Source organism: Lissotriton helveticus, chromosome 11 (assembly GCF_964261635.1).
Source record: "Lissotriton helveticus chromosome 11, aLisHel1.1, whole genome shotgun sequence".
Taxonomy (NCBI): Eukaryota; Metazoa; Chordata; class Amphibia; order Caudata; family Salamandridae; genus Lissotriton; species Lissotriton helveticus.
Genome location: NC_136072.1, coordinates 770,155,312 through 770,168,421, shown reverse-complemented (window position 1 = coordinate 770,168,421; position 13,110 = coordinate 770,155,312). Strand labels below are relative to the sequence as shown.

At 45.6% G+C, this 13,110-nt stretch overlaps 1 protein-coding gene across 1 annotated transcript in view; it reads right to left on the bottom strand.

Annotated features, from left to right (window-relative positions):
* BMP10 (bone morphogenetic protein 10) overlaps positions 1-13,110 on the bottom strand; it is a 67,995-nt gene that overhangs the window by 29,574 nt on the left and 25,311 nt on the right. The window lies entirely within an intron of this gene.

The window sequence follows — 13,110 nt, the reverse complement described above, 5'->3', positions numbered from 1 at the left end:
ACACCAAAGAGAGTGGAAAATCGCAGAGCCACGAGTCACACATAGTGCAGCTGAATGGTGACCATTTGACGTCAGGAGATCCAAGCTAAACTCACTGAAGCGTACCGAGACAGTCGCGCCAGGAGCGGACAACACACAATAGTCACCCGGGAGCGGCGAACGTCACCAGAATTCAAAGGAAACGACCAAACAAAGACTAGTAGCCGGGGAGGGTCAGCAAAAGAAGACAAGAAGAAGAAGAAGGGAACAGTCCTGTGACATTGTCATGCCAGCACATTCCACCGTCATGTCGGTGAGAGAAGAAACACATACATCGAGCCCCTGCATTGGAGTGCCACCCCCAGTGACACAGACCGGCAACCAGAGTCTGGGCCCAGAATGGAACCGGTGGCTGGAATCACTGGATGCATTTCTTGACATTACCGGAGAGGTAAGAGATAGCAAACGTCTACTACTACTACTTCAATTGGTGGGTCACGAAGGCCGACGCCTAATCAGAACCTTTTCAGCAAAGGATACAGGAACATATAGAAAACTCAAAAAGGCGTTATGTGCTCATTTCATCACAAAGGAAGATGTCGATCATGAACGCATCGTTTTCAATGCAGCACGGCGGGAACCAGGGGAATCCTTATCAAACTTCGTAACGCGGTTACAAAAGTTGGTACGATACTGTCAATTCAATACATTCACAAATGAGGAAGCCATCCGCCTTCGGGCGATTGAAAGCTGTTCAAAACCGGACGCACAGCGCAAGATACTTCAAAGGCAATTCTCGTTGAAGGAAATCATCAGGAGGGCCAAAGCTGGAGAGCGAGCCGAAACGAGAGAGTTGTCAAGAGAGTTGCACATCAATGCAAGAAGAGAAGATAAGCGAAAGGAGACCTCCCTCAGGTCAGAGAATAAAATTCATGAGGCAACTGAAACCAGACAAAGGAAGGGCGAAGGTAGACTAGAGACAAGACAGCCGGAGAGACAAAATGACATAAAAGACTCTGAGTCAACAACGTGAAGACAAAAGACTGGGATGATCCAGGATTATGACAGCCTCACAGACATAACCTCAGGGAGTTATTCAACGTCAAGGAGTCACTTAGCAAATGGCACAAACTATTCTGAAGAAAAGTCAAGTGGGATAGATCACAGGGATGGAACCGATGTCAGCCTATTCAACGAGCATGAAGGAAAGACAAGCTACAGAATACTGTACCAGTTATGTCAACTCTGGGAGCCGGTACACAAACACACCCGAGCAATCCGCGGGTCACCAATCTTCACAGACAAGTCAGAAGAAACATGCAGCCGTAGAAAACACCACTACCAGGACACAGACACCAGGGCTCCCAGCGAGCAAGAAGACGAAAGAGACCTCACAAAACTGGGTGACTCACTCCGACACCAGAAAGTGAGAGGCGAGTACACTCAGGACACACGTGAAAATGAGGGAACTGAGAGGAGGCCAGTAACACCATACGAGAAGGGCAGCAACGAAAGGCCTTGGGATCGAACGAAAGAAATACACACTTGGTTGTCTGATAATTATTCCACTGAAACAGCATGGAAGACATGTCGAGACACATACCCCAAGAAGTGTCCCAAAGACAGCTCTAAATCTAAGAGCAGTTCGTCACAGTATACCAATTCAAGAAGGGAATCAGTCCAAACACATTTGAAAGAAGGGTCCCGTAGAAAAGCAGCAAGAGACCTCTCTGATTCAGAAGACATGTCGGTACGATCACTGGGGTCAACAGAATCAAATTCACGACAACATCCATGGCACCGATCACCTGAACGGACCTTGGACTCAGAGGCTACTCTACCCATCCAACACAACATATTGCACGCAGATGTCTCGGAACATTTGATCACCCCGTCAAGCAACTTGTCCCGTCGGTCGCAGTCATATCCGGACCTGAGGAGGGTACCGTCACCCCTGATGGGGCTTGCGAGGCTGACCCCAAGGGTTTTCAGAGGAAGGACAACCATATGGGACACTATACATTGGCGCAGGAAAGGACTGTCTCATCATTCCGTCAAGAAGTCAAGGTGCGGTGGCCAAGATGGATCCACATCACGAAGACAGGAGGAGATGAGAACGGAACGTGCCCATGCCCCAATGCTCAAAGAGTTCAACATGGACAAACGCGAGTGGGAGCAGATAGGACCAATAGAGCCTGCATATGCGTCCCAAAATCGGACCAAGACACTCAGTGCTTCATTGTCCAATATGCAGGGTCGTGAGCACGAGAGCATTGACGCCCCTGACCGAATGGGTACAAGAAGTGAACTCACAGGCGGATGCTTAGAACAACAAGTGCCACCATGGAGAACAGACCGCCACTGCCACGCTGAGATATCAGTAGTCACACAGCAAGAAGAAATTGTGACAACTGTGGAATCTGAGAACAAGCAGTTTACGCACGACGTCTCACATTTTCAAGAATGCGCTCCCGTGGTCAAAGATGTTGGTGCTGAGACAACAGAAAGATCGGCCAAAGACAACCCATCACTGATTCAACCTTACTGATGCTTGAAGACCGGATTAATTCTGAGCTCATGCATGGGACACCTTCCTGTGGCCCAAACAGACTGTCTGCCGACTCATGGGGCTGAGTGGACAATTGCAGACTTGGTAGGAGTTAATTTCATTTTTTGTTAAGAAAGGGGGAGATGTAACATTGTGCAATGCAGTCTAGTGCTTGGGAGGGCGGAGCTAGAAAGAGGAACAGGAGGAGCCAGGACCGGCTAGTGGGCAGTTAGAGTAGGGACATGGAAGGAGGAGGACGTGGTAAATAAAGATCCTTATAAAGACATATCGTGTCTGTCTTCATTTAGCCAGGACACGACACTCATCACTCAGAGAAGAAGCCTATTCCAAAATGTAATGGAGTTCTCTTGACCCGTCATCACCCTATCCACGTTTTCATATTGGTGTTGGACCTCTGTATGCGTAACCCAAATCTCCTGTTACTGAAAACCCTCCAATTCGCACCGGAGACCCACATCCGGCAGTTGGTGCAACAACTTCCCAATTAAGCTGCCCAAGGAGAACAAGAGCAATTTCCGGACATTGATCTTAAGACCTGAGACCTCAACGAAGGACACCAGCGATAGCAAAAGAAGTGGAACAGACTTTACGGGTGATCGCATATACATCCGTGCGTGATCCACACAGAATGAGATAATAATGTAGGTAGAATCCCCCACCCTGATCCCACAGGGTTCCTGTTCTGTGTATAACAGTGCAAGGGTTTTGATTGCTAATGCAAATAGAAGGGACAAAAGGGAGCACCCCTGACGAGTACCCCTACCCATCAGTCAGGCTTCAGAAAGCTTACCACCCACCCTGATATGTATAGAAGGTTCAGTATACAGAAGTTGTATCCAGGCACACAAATGTGGGCCGAATCCCATGCCCCTCAACACTGGAATTAGAAATGCCCATTCCCCAGTATCAAATGCCTTTTCAAGATCAAGGGAGACCAGAGTCATCTCCCCCTCTCAATCCAAAGTGTCATGTAGTACATGGGCCAATCTGCGGAGGTTATCAGTGGTGCTACGTGCCAGCATGAAGCTGTATTGGTGCATGAACCAATTGCCAGATCACTCCCCATAATCTGGTTGCCAATATTTTGAAAATACCTTAAGATATGGTTTGAGCATAATGAGGAGCCTCAAAGCAGAGGGGTTAGCAGAGTCTCCCCCAAGCTTCAGCATCACACACACTATCCCCTTACGCATAGTCGGTGGGAGAAGATGTTTTTCCTTCACCTCCAGACAGACCTCCAGTATTGTTTCCATGAGGACGGAAGAGTAGGCGTGATAGAATTCCGCTGGGAACCCGTCGCTGTCAGGAGCCTTGTACCTGTTAAGCACCTTACAGCAGCACCCACCTCCTCCAAAGAGAGATCCTCCTCCAATTCCTGCATGGCCTCCCTCAACTTGTTTTCTTTAAATTAAAGACAGACAGAGCTTTCAAGGTGAGCTAACATATTAATGAACTTAAGACATTTCATTTGAGGCTGCTTAACTAAATTATTGGTAGAGAAGGTGAGTACTGAATAGGCAGAGGTTACTGGCAAGAAAGTAATTAGTCACAATATAAAAAAACATAATTCAAAAAAGCTGGAATAATCCCCTTGTGGAATGACACAATTTTACTTCAAGTCAGTGATGGCTGTTAAGAGTTGGTTAATAAATTGTATGGTTTTGTAGGAAGAATTTCAATTCAGAAATGTGTGCAAAGATTAGTATTAATAAATATCAATATTCAGGCATCCTAAGCCAATTACAAAAGAAGAGGTGTGAGCACAGATTGCATGACAGTGCAGTGAACAATACACTTTTGCTGTGTACATCAGCAATGATACAGCACACATATTTTACAAAGGCCCTATGCAATTTCTGGAGGGTCTATAGAATTGCATGAATATGAATGCCCGTTGAAGCTCAGGGCACATTACCCCAGTGTGTGGTAATTCTTCCACATTCATCATTTTGTTTTCCAAGTCGACTGAAGTAAAATGAGTATTACCAATGCTAAGGGTTGCAGACAAGGAGTCCAAAATCAAAAGGGAGAGTAAGCTATTGAACATTACCTATGATAATTGTATAAATGTAACTTTTAATGGAACATTTGAATCGAAATGATAGATTGCATAAAGCTACTTTTGGGAAATGTGCATGTACTGGTGCACTGAGTTTCCAACTCTATGTGAAACTGGTATGCCAACTTTTTATTTTGGCCCTGGCATCACACTATTCTAGTTTGTATGCAGAGGCCCAGGCTTGTCACAACTAACGTGAAGCCCAAAACCTGCTCTGTGGCTTGGAGGGGTACGGAAAGGGTGGCCTCATAATGGGAGTAGCCTTCTGGCCATGCATTGTTTGAATCATGTAAAGCAGTGGTGGCAGAGTAACAGAGTGTCAGTGAATCAGTAGTATGACCATATCCTTTCTTCTGTGTCAGGGAGAGGAGAGCCTACTGATCCCTTTCAGGTAAAGTTCCACTGTATGTGAACCCCACAACCTTGCACTGACATTCCATGAGTGTGTTGAGTGCCTGTGTGTGCAGTCAGTATGTTGCACCTGTATTGTAGTAGATAGAACTCTGTGGTATTAGTCTGAGCACTGTAACCAGTGGGATCCATTTTTGGATACCTCCTGGTTTAGCATGAAACAAGCAATAGGGTGGACACAGTTTGCCCAGTCAGTGGAAATGTATTGATTGCATTCCTGTGGTTTGAGTGTTGAGATCCGAGCACTGAAGTGAGGGAGGGTGGGCATGTGACTGTTGTTAGAAATCAATGAGGACCTTATTAGCAAAAGACTGCTGATTAGTTCTTCCTGAGCACTTCCATGTGTTAGATGGTAGGGGTAAGGAGTGCGACAAGGTGACAAAGTTCCTAGGCAGGGCTTACCCTTTTGTCTGCCCCTGATTAGGGCTTCAGAAAGGCTTATGACAGCTATATGCAGAGCTCACATTTCATAGTGCTCTTGTTTTGGATTCTCCTACTTGAAATCAGACCCGTGGCTAACTGCTATGAGAACCATCACCTTGCACGTGCGCTGTGCCTGATGAGAAGACAGAAAATTACATTTGAAAGAAAACCACCACAAACCACTTCTGAAAACCAAGACAGTGGATTCGTATCTCTTATCTGGAAAATGTGTACAAAAGTGGGACCTAAACAACCCCACTTTGCCCCAGTTGAAAGATCCTCATGACCAAGAAAGGGAGTGTTCCACAAAGTACTTGAGGGACTGCTGTGGGTCCAGTGTTGGTGTTTCCAAGATAGCCAGAGTGCCAGACATGAGTGTACATTACCTGAAGTCTGAATAACTTTCTGGGGAAGGTGAAGGTCTGCCTAGTATTTAGATGCTTGCCTAAAAGCACCAGCCATGAGAATGACTGCCAGCACAACATGACAGCAGTATCATGAGCAGGTAATTAGTCCTCACACATGAAAGACTGAACTACATGCACAGACCATGTTCTGCAGCTTGAACATAGATTTTTGTTTATCAATATCATTTTGGGAACACACAATTCAATCAATCAATCAATCAATCAGGAGCTTGTATAACGCAGCTACTCAGCCATGAGGGTCTCAAGGTGCTGGGGGGTCAAGGGGGGGGGTCTACTGATCTGTCTGGTGTGGAGGTTCAGTCAAAGAGCCAGTTCTTGAGGATCTTCCTGAATTGGGTTGATGCGCAGATTGCCTGAGGTGGAGAGCAGGGTGTTCCAGGTCTTGGTCGTGAGGAGGAAGGAGAAGGATCTTCCTCCGGCTCTCATCTTGTGAATCTGTGGGATGGAGGCCAGGGCGAGTTGGGCGGTGCAGAGTTATTGGGCGAGTGTGTGGAATGTGAGGCGGTGGTTCATTTTCTGGTCCTGCATCATGGAAAGCTTTGTAGGCATGTGTGAGGAGTTGGAAGGTGATTGTCTTGTTGATTGGAAGCCAGTCGAGTTGTTAAAGGTGGTGTGTTATGTGGCTGCGGCGGGGGATGTTGAGGACCAGTCCGGCTGCGGCATTTTGGACGTTCTGTAGTTTCCTGGGCTGTTTCTGGGTGGCACGGGCATAGAGTGCGTTGCCGTAGTCAAGTCTGCTGGTGATTAGTGCATGGGGGACCGTCATTCTGGATTCTGTGGGGATCCATCTGAATGTCTTTCAGAGCAGGCGGAGCGTGTGGATGCAAGATGAGGATACTGCATTGATTTGGCAGTTCATTGTGAGCGAGGGGTCCATTATAATGCTAAGGTTGAGTGTGTGGCCCGTAATGGTGGGAAGGGCTCCTAGTGCGCCAGGCCACCAGGAGTCATCCCAGGCTAAGGGGGTGGGTCCCAGGATGAGTACTTCAGTCTTGTCCAAGCTGAGCTTAAGGCAGCTTTCTTTCATCCAGGTAGCAACAGCCTTCATTTTGCTGCAAAAGTTGATTCTGCCGGCAGGGGCTTCATTGGTAAGGGAGAGGAACAGCTGGGTATCATCGGCGTTAGAGACGATGTGGAGTCTGTGGCTTCTGACGATGGTGCCGAGGGGACCCTGTAGATGCTGAAGAGGGTCACGTTAATGGAGGAGCCATGGGGCACTCAGCAGCTGAACTCTGTAGGTTCTGTGAGGAATAGGGGTAGTCCGGCTTGCTGTGTTCAGCCGTTAAGGGGGTAGTGGATCCAGTCCAGTGCCCTGTGTGGATGCCAGCGTCGTCCAGTCTCATGATTAGGGTACGGTGCGAGACAGTGTTGAAGGTGCCCAAGAGGTCCAGTAATGGAATGAAAAAGGCTTTTGTATAGTGCATGACTACCCGGGAGCATCCCAGCACTATAGCGGCAACTAGAGTTGACATGACCCCAAAAGAAAAAGCCAGGTCTTTAGGTGTTTCTGGAATGGGAAGTGGTTGGATTCTCTATGAAGATCCAGCTGGAGATAGTTCCAGAGTTTGGTGGCTTTGTATGAAAAGAGCCGGACACCACTTCTGGCCTCCTTGATCCTGGGTATTGCTGCTAGGTGGAGCTCAAATGAGCGTAGTCTTCAGTTAGCCTTATAAGGGCGGATCAGGTTTTTGATGATAGGTGGTCCGCTCCCTTCCAGAGACTTGTGGGCAACGCAAAGGGTTTTAAAATTGAGCCAGTGTAGAGCGCATAGCGCAGGCTTTGCTGAACAATGGCTGTGGGTCCCTGTGAGCAGTTTTGCTGCGGAGTTCTGCACTATTTGCAGTTTCGTGACCACTGAGTTTGGGGCACTTAGGTAAAGGGCATTGCCATAATCTATCCTTGAAAGAATTAGGGCTTGGACCTGCAGTTTTTCAGCTTGACTAGGTAAGAGAGGAAGCACTTTGCGTATCATTTATAACAAGCCGTAACATGATGCAGCCGTCTTCCTGGCTTGAGCTTTAAACGTGAGGTCTTGATCTAACCAGATACCTAGACTTTTAATCTCAGTTTTTAGGGTGGGTACCGGGCCCATACAGGCTTTCCACATGGTACTTGATTTAAAGTTTAGATGGTTGCCAAGAATCATTAGCTCGGTTTTATCACCCTTAAGTTTTAGATGGGACAGGCTCATCCACTTGGCTACTTCTTCAAGACAGGAATGGAGGTCAGTGGGCATCTGCTCGACCTGGTTCAATGTGACAACCAACTATGTGTCATCGGCACATGTTACTATATGAACCCCAATAGGGGATGTAATATCCGCCAGTGGGGACATATAGTCATTAAAGAGAGTGGAGCTCAGGGATGAACCCTGAGGGACTCCACACTGAAGAGCGATAGGTTTTGAAAAAGTGTCACCTTCAAAAAACTGGAAGAATCTTTCTTCTAGAAAAGATTGGAGCCATATTAGGGCAGTGCCAGTCACTTCTACGCTCCTGAGACGGTGAATCAAAGTTTGATGATTCACCCTATCGAAGGCTGCGCTCAGGTCGAGGAGAATTATGGCAGAAGATTCCCCTGAGTCAAGGGTCTTTCTCTATTCTTCCACCACCGCTAATAAGGTGGTCTCGGTGCCCTGACGGGGGCAGAAGCCAGTTTGTGAGGGGTGAAGCAATTATGGGACTCGAGGAATGTGGAGAGTGTGTGATTAACATGTTTCTCCGTGATTTTACTGATTGCAGGAAGGAGCGAGATGGGACGATAATTGCCAGGTCGGCAGGGTCCAAATGCGTTTATTTTAGCAGTGCTTTTACCATTGCCCTTTTCCACTCGAGGGGGAACATACCCGATGCGAGGGAGGCATTGATCAGGCTGGTGATGGTGGGGGCAATTGTAGGTACTACCCGTTTCAGAATGTTAGGTGGTGCAGGGTCCAATGGCGACCCAGATTTGACTGAAGAAAGGATAGCTAAAAAAAACTCATGGGTCAACTGGGTGTAAGTGTCCAAATAATGTTCATTTTGGTGCTGACCCGATCCATCGGTTCAATTATAATATCACTGTCTCTTTGGGGAAGAAGCTTGAGAATATTTTGTACTTTGGTAGAAAAGTGTTCAGTAAGTCCATTGCATAGGTGTCCCGATGGATCTGGTGCAGCCAGGGGGGGGGGGGTATTTTAAGTAACCTTTTAGCAATGAGAAAAGTTTATCTCAGGGAATTGGCCGCTAGTGCAATCTTTTCCTCGTAATAGGCTGCCTATGCTCTTTTTATTTCTGCCTTGTATGTTCCGATGGCCGCCCAGTGTTCTTGTTTCTTACTAGGTGAAAAGTCATTCCTCCAAATCCTTTCTACTTTTTTGCATTGTTGTTTTAAGATACGTAGTTTAGGGGAGAACCATGCGGACTTGTTGGGTCACACTTTCTTCTGGATTAATTTCTTTGGGAACACTGTATTAAGTGCAGTAGGACTGAATTTAACGACGCACTACTCCACGTGAATGGAGACCTAGTGGTCTGCCATGTGTCTAATCTAGGTCTTTGCTTGAGTAGAAGTCTAATCGATGCTAGATGAGCGCCTAGAATGTTGAGCGGGTGCTACAGTAGGTTCAAACGCTTACCTATGAATTGCAATTAGAATCACAATCTCAAAATACAACACATGAGAAGAGCGGATATAATCTGATTAACCCCTGGTGTGGTAATCAATTACAAACTTCACTGTTCAATGCTGTAGTGCCAGAGTGCCCACAAAATAATGCTTATGTTTTAGGTGCCTTAGACAGATGACTATGTCCTAATGAAACTAGACAAATAACCTTGGGTCGAAACGCTGACACCCCTGCTCCTCGGCTATCTCATTATTCATTGTTTAGGATTATGTTGATTATTTTGTATAGCTTCATAATTGTAATTACACAGCTTTGAGTTTCGGGGTCTATGTATATTCTTTTACATTTGATCACCTCTTTTGCACTGCGTCGTCTGCACTATTGCTTCACTGTATATTCTATACTCGGATCTGTTTCAAATGAATAAATGTATCAGAAACCAAGTGAAGATCATTCTTATTTATTCCATTCTAGAATGAAATCTTTTATTGGATGATCATCTAGACACCCCAAAGGAAGGCAAATGATTGATTAGATTACCCAGGAGGAACACATGAGGTGATCACTTAGATGAGTCCCACAGGACAACTGTATACTCATTTACGCTAATCCCCTTTGGCATATAGGTTTGTCCTTGTTTTGTCTACACAAATTCTACATCAGGACCTAAGTCTTGTGCAAGCTAAAATAAATAATGTACCCCCGCTTCCCCATTCTATGGGAATATTTGTTTCCTTCAGTGTTGCATTTCATGTAATGTCACTTCCAGTGACGTCACTTGCTGAAATGTTGCTTCTTCTAATTACAGTTTGGTGTTCTCAGGTGCTGCACGTGATCTCCTCTTCACCGCCCTCTCTTGCCACTATCCAGTGCCCATGAAGTTTGAAAAATGGCATTTCTGATTGAATCATCACTTTGACAATAAATCAGCAGCTTTCTAATCATCTCCTCAATCCTGAAATATCGTTTAGTTGGCTAAATGCAGCAAAGAGCAGGTGAAGGTGGAAGCACTAGCTGAAGACAAAGGTAGGAATGCTATTAGTAACAGAAATATTTAAGATAACTTCCTGAATTTATTTTCATGATATTGTTAAGAATTTTATACATATGTTACATTATTTTCTGTAGCAGCCAAGAAAAAATACTAAGGGTCACATGTAGGTAATTACTATTTACCGTTTTTTAAATACCGAATTTTACCGATTCGGTATTTGAAAATCGGTAAACAGTATGTAGGTAAAAATTCGGTAAATTTTACCGAATCGGTAATATTCGGTATTACGGATTCGGTATCTACCGATTCGGTGATTCCCATTCATTCTGAATGGAAAGCCATTCACTATTACTGATTCGGTAAATACCGAATCGGTAATAGGGGAAACATATTCAAGGGTGGCAGGGTGTCACATTGACACCCTGTTGCACCCCTGAATCGTGCACGTGTGCACATGTGGCACACCATGTATGTCTGCCAGATGGCACTGAAAATAAAGCAAAAAATTGCTTTTTCAAGGGTATTCGGTATTTACCACCAACTTACAGTTGGTGGTAAATAACAAAACCTGAATGCAAAAATGCACTCACTTGAGTGCCTCCTACATAGGATTTTAGGATTCGGTAATTTACCACTTTGGTATTTTAAGAATTCGGTAATTTACTGATTCCTTAAATTACCGATTCGGTAAATTACAGAATCCTTGAAACCTGCCTCCTACATCTCAAATCCCCTAATACCGGTTGGTAACGGTGAAATTTACCGAATTTCACCGTTACCGACCGTTATTGCCCCACCTACATACGGGCCCTAAATCCCTAATAATCCTTGCCGCTCCTTAATCTACAACTAGGAGCACAACAGTCATTGTCTATCACAAATTAGTTTTTGTTTAAAAAGAAAGGATACATCTAAATTTGAACTAGCATACAGTAAACATGCTGACGGGTTGGCTGATTTCCAATTTTACAATTTTCGTGGAATGCCTAATCTATATCTCCTTGAATAAATTAATATATTTATCCTGACTCAGAAGTCTTAATGGCGATGGCGAAAGATACCTGCATAGACAGACTTACAGTTTGATTCTCTAACATTCTGAAGATTATTTTTCTTTGCTGCATCTCCTGATAGACGTCAGAGGAGTACAGCTGCTGACTATTGCCCCATCAATAGCCATTTCAACTCTCCATCCTCCCTCAGCAATGCCACTTTTTTCACAGGGTCACCAGGACAGTTCCCATTATCTCTTCCAATATACTCTTATTTGGGACTCTTCATTATGGCTTTTTAATATGCACAGAGCTCTTGGGGTTCATTCTCAGAGTTCAGCATCTAACGCAGTAAAGAAAACCTAAAAAATAAGGTGCGTCTGGGGCGTAAAAGGTGTTTACACCCGTTCTGCGCACACCTGGGGACTTTGGTATTACAGAAGGGGCCGCAGATAATTCTGCGTGCCCTTCTGCAATAATGAAAGCGCTGGTGCACATTCAGTGCCAGCGCTTTCTCAAGAGGGTGTTCCCTCATTTGCATAGTGGCGTGGCCCCATGAAAATGGGGGAATCTCTTTGCCTCTGTGCTTGCGACGTATTACAGAGGTGGGCGCAGAGCCAAAGAAACTCTCAGGAAGCACACTAACAGTACGCCACCTAAAAGGTGACACACTGTCAATGCGCCCCCTGAGAGCAGCCCTTTGGAGGGGTGAAAGGGGGTACCATGGACCCCCCCCCCAAGACATCCCCTTGCAGGCGGGTGCAGTTACTGGCTGCACCCACCCGCAAGCGGATCTCAAATACCCTTTAAAAGTGCAGGTGGGTTTCCGCCTGCACAGTGAAACTCAGAGCGGCTGCTTTAAAGCCTCTATGTATATCACTTGAATGCGCTACTCCCAGGGCAGCACAAGTTTGCGGCTGCCCTGAGGGCAGCGCATTCTATGTAATAGGGAGCACTTTCCCTGTTTGCGTCCGGCGCACCTGTTTTGATATATGCACGAGCGCAAACAGGAATACATGACATAATAGGGCCCCTGGTCTTTCTCGAACGTGGGTTGTTTCATAATCGAGACATTTCCACCTATTCTTGCATCTCCATCCTCTCCATTTTGTCTTCTGGATTGTGTATAACACATGCTCCGTATTACTGCCATGTAATCGCTCTCTTAGGCTGTGGTCACCTGGTCCTCGTTGTTTCCTAAAAGCTGTGATCCGTATGACCATCAACAGCTGTGTATGTTGTACATGGAGGATCATAGCTTCAAATATTCCGTCATTATACGGCCGACAGAAGGAGGGGACAGGGATCATTATTCCACAGATCCATGCTTTTTCAGGTCCCCACACTCATGCTGAAAAATGTGCTTTTACATTGTTTATTGATGATCTGGCAGCATACACCACTATCCACTAGATGCTTGAGCTGCTTTGTCTTTTTTCTTTTCATGAGGGTTATTATTTAACATAACTACAGGGGCTCAGATTATGTAAGGCCCTTTAACAAATATCCAAAGTGGCCACCAAATAAACTTCTGACATGCCTACCTCCACAGCTGCTGCAGAGGCTTTGATTCTGTGAGTCGTCCTGTGTAGCCAATCAAGAAAGGCAATCTGTGCCTTTTCTGCATTCAAATCAGCTGCTTTTGGAA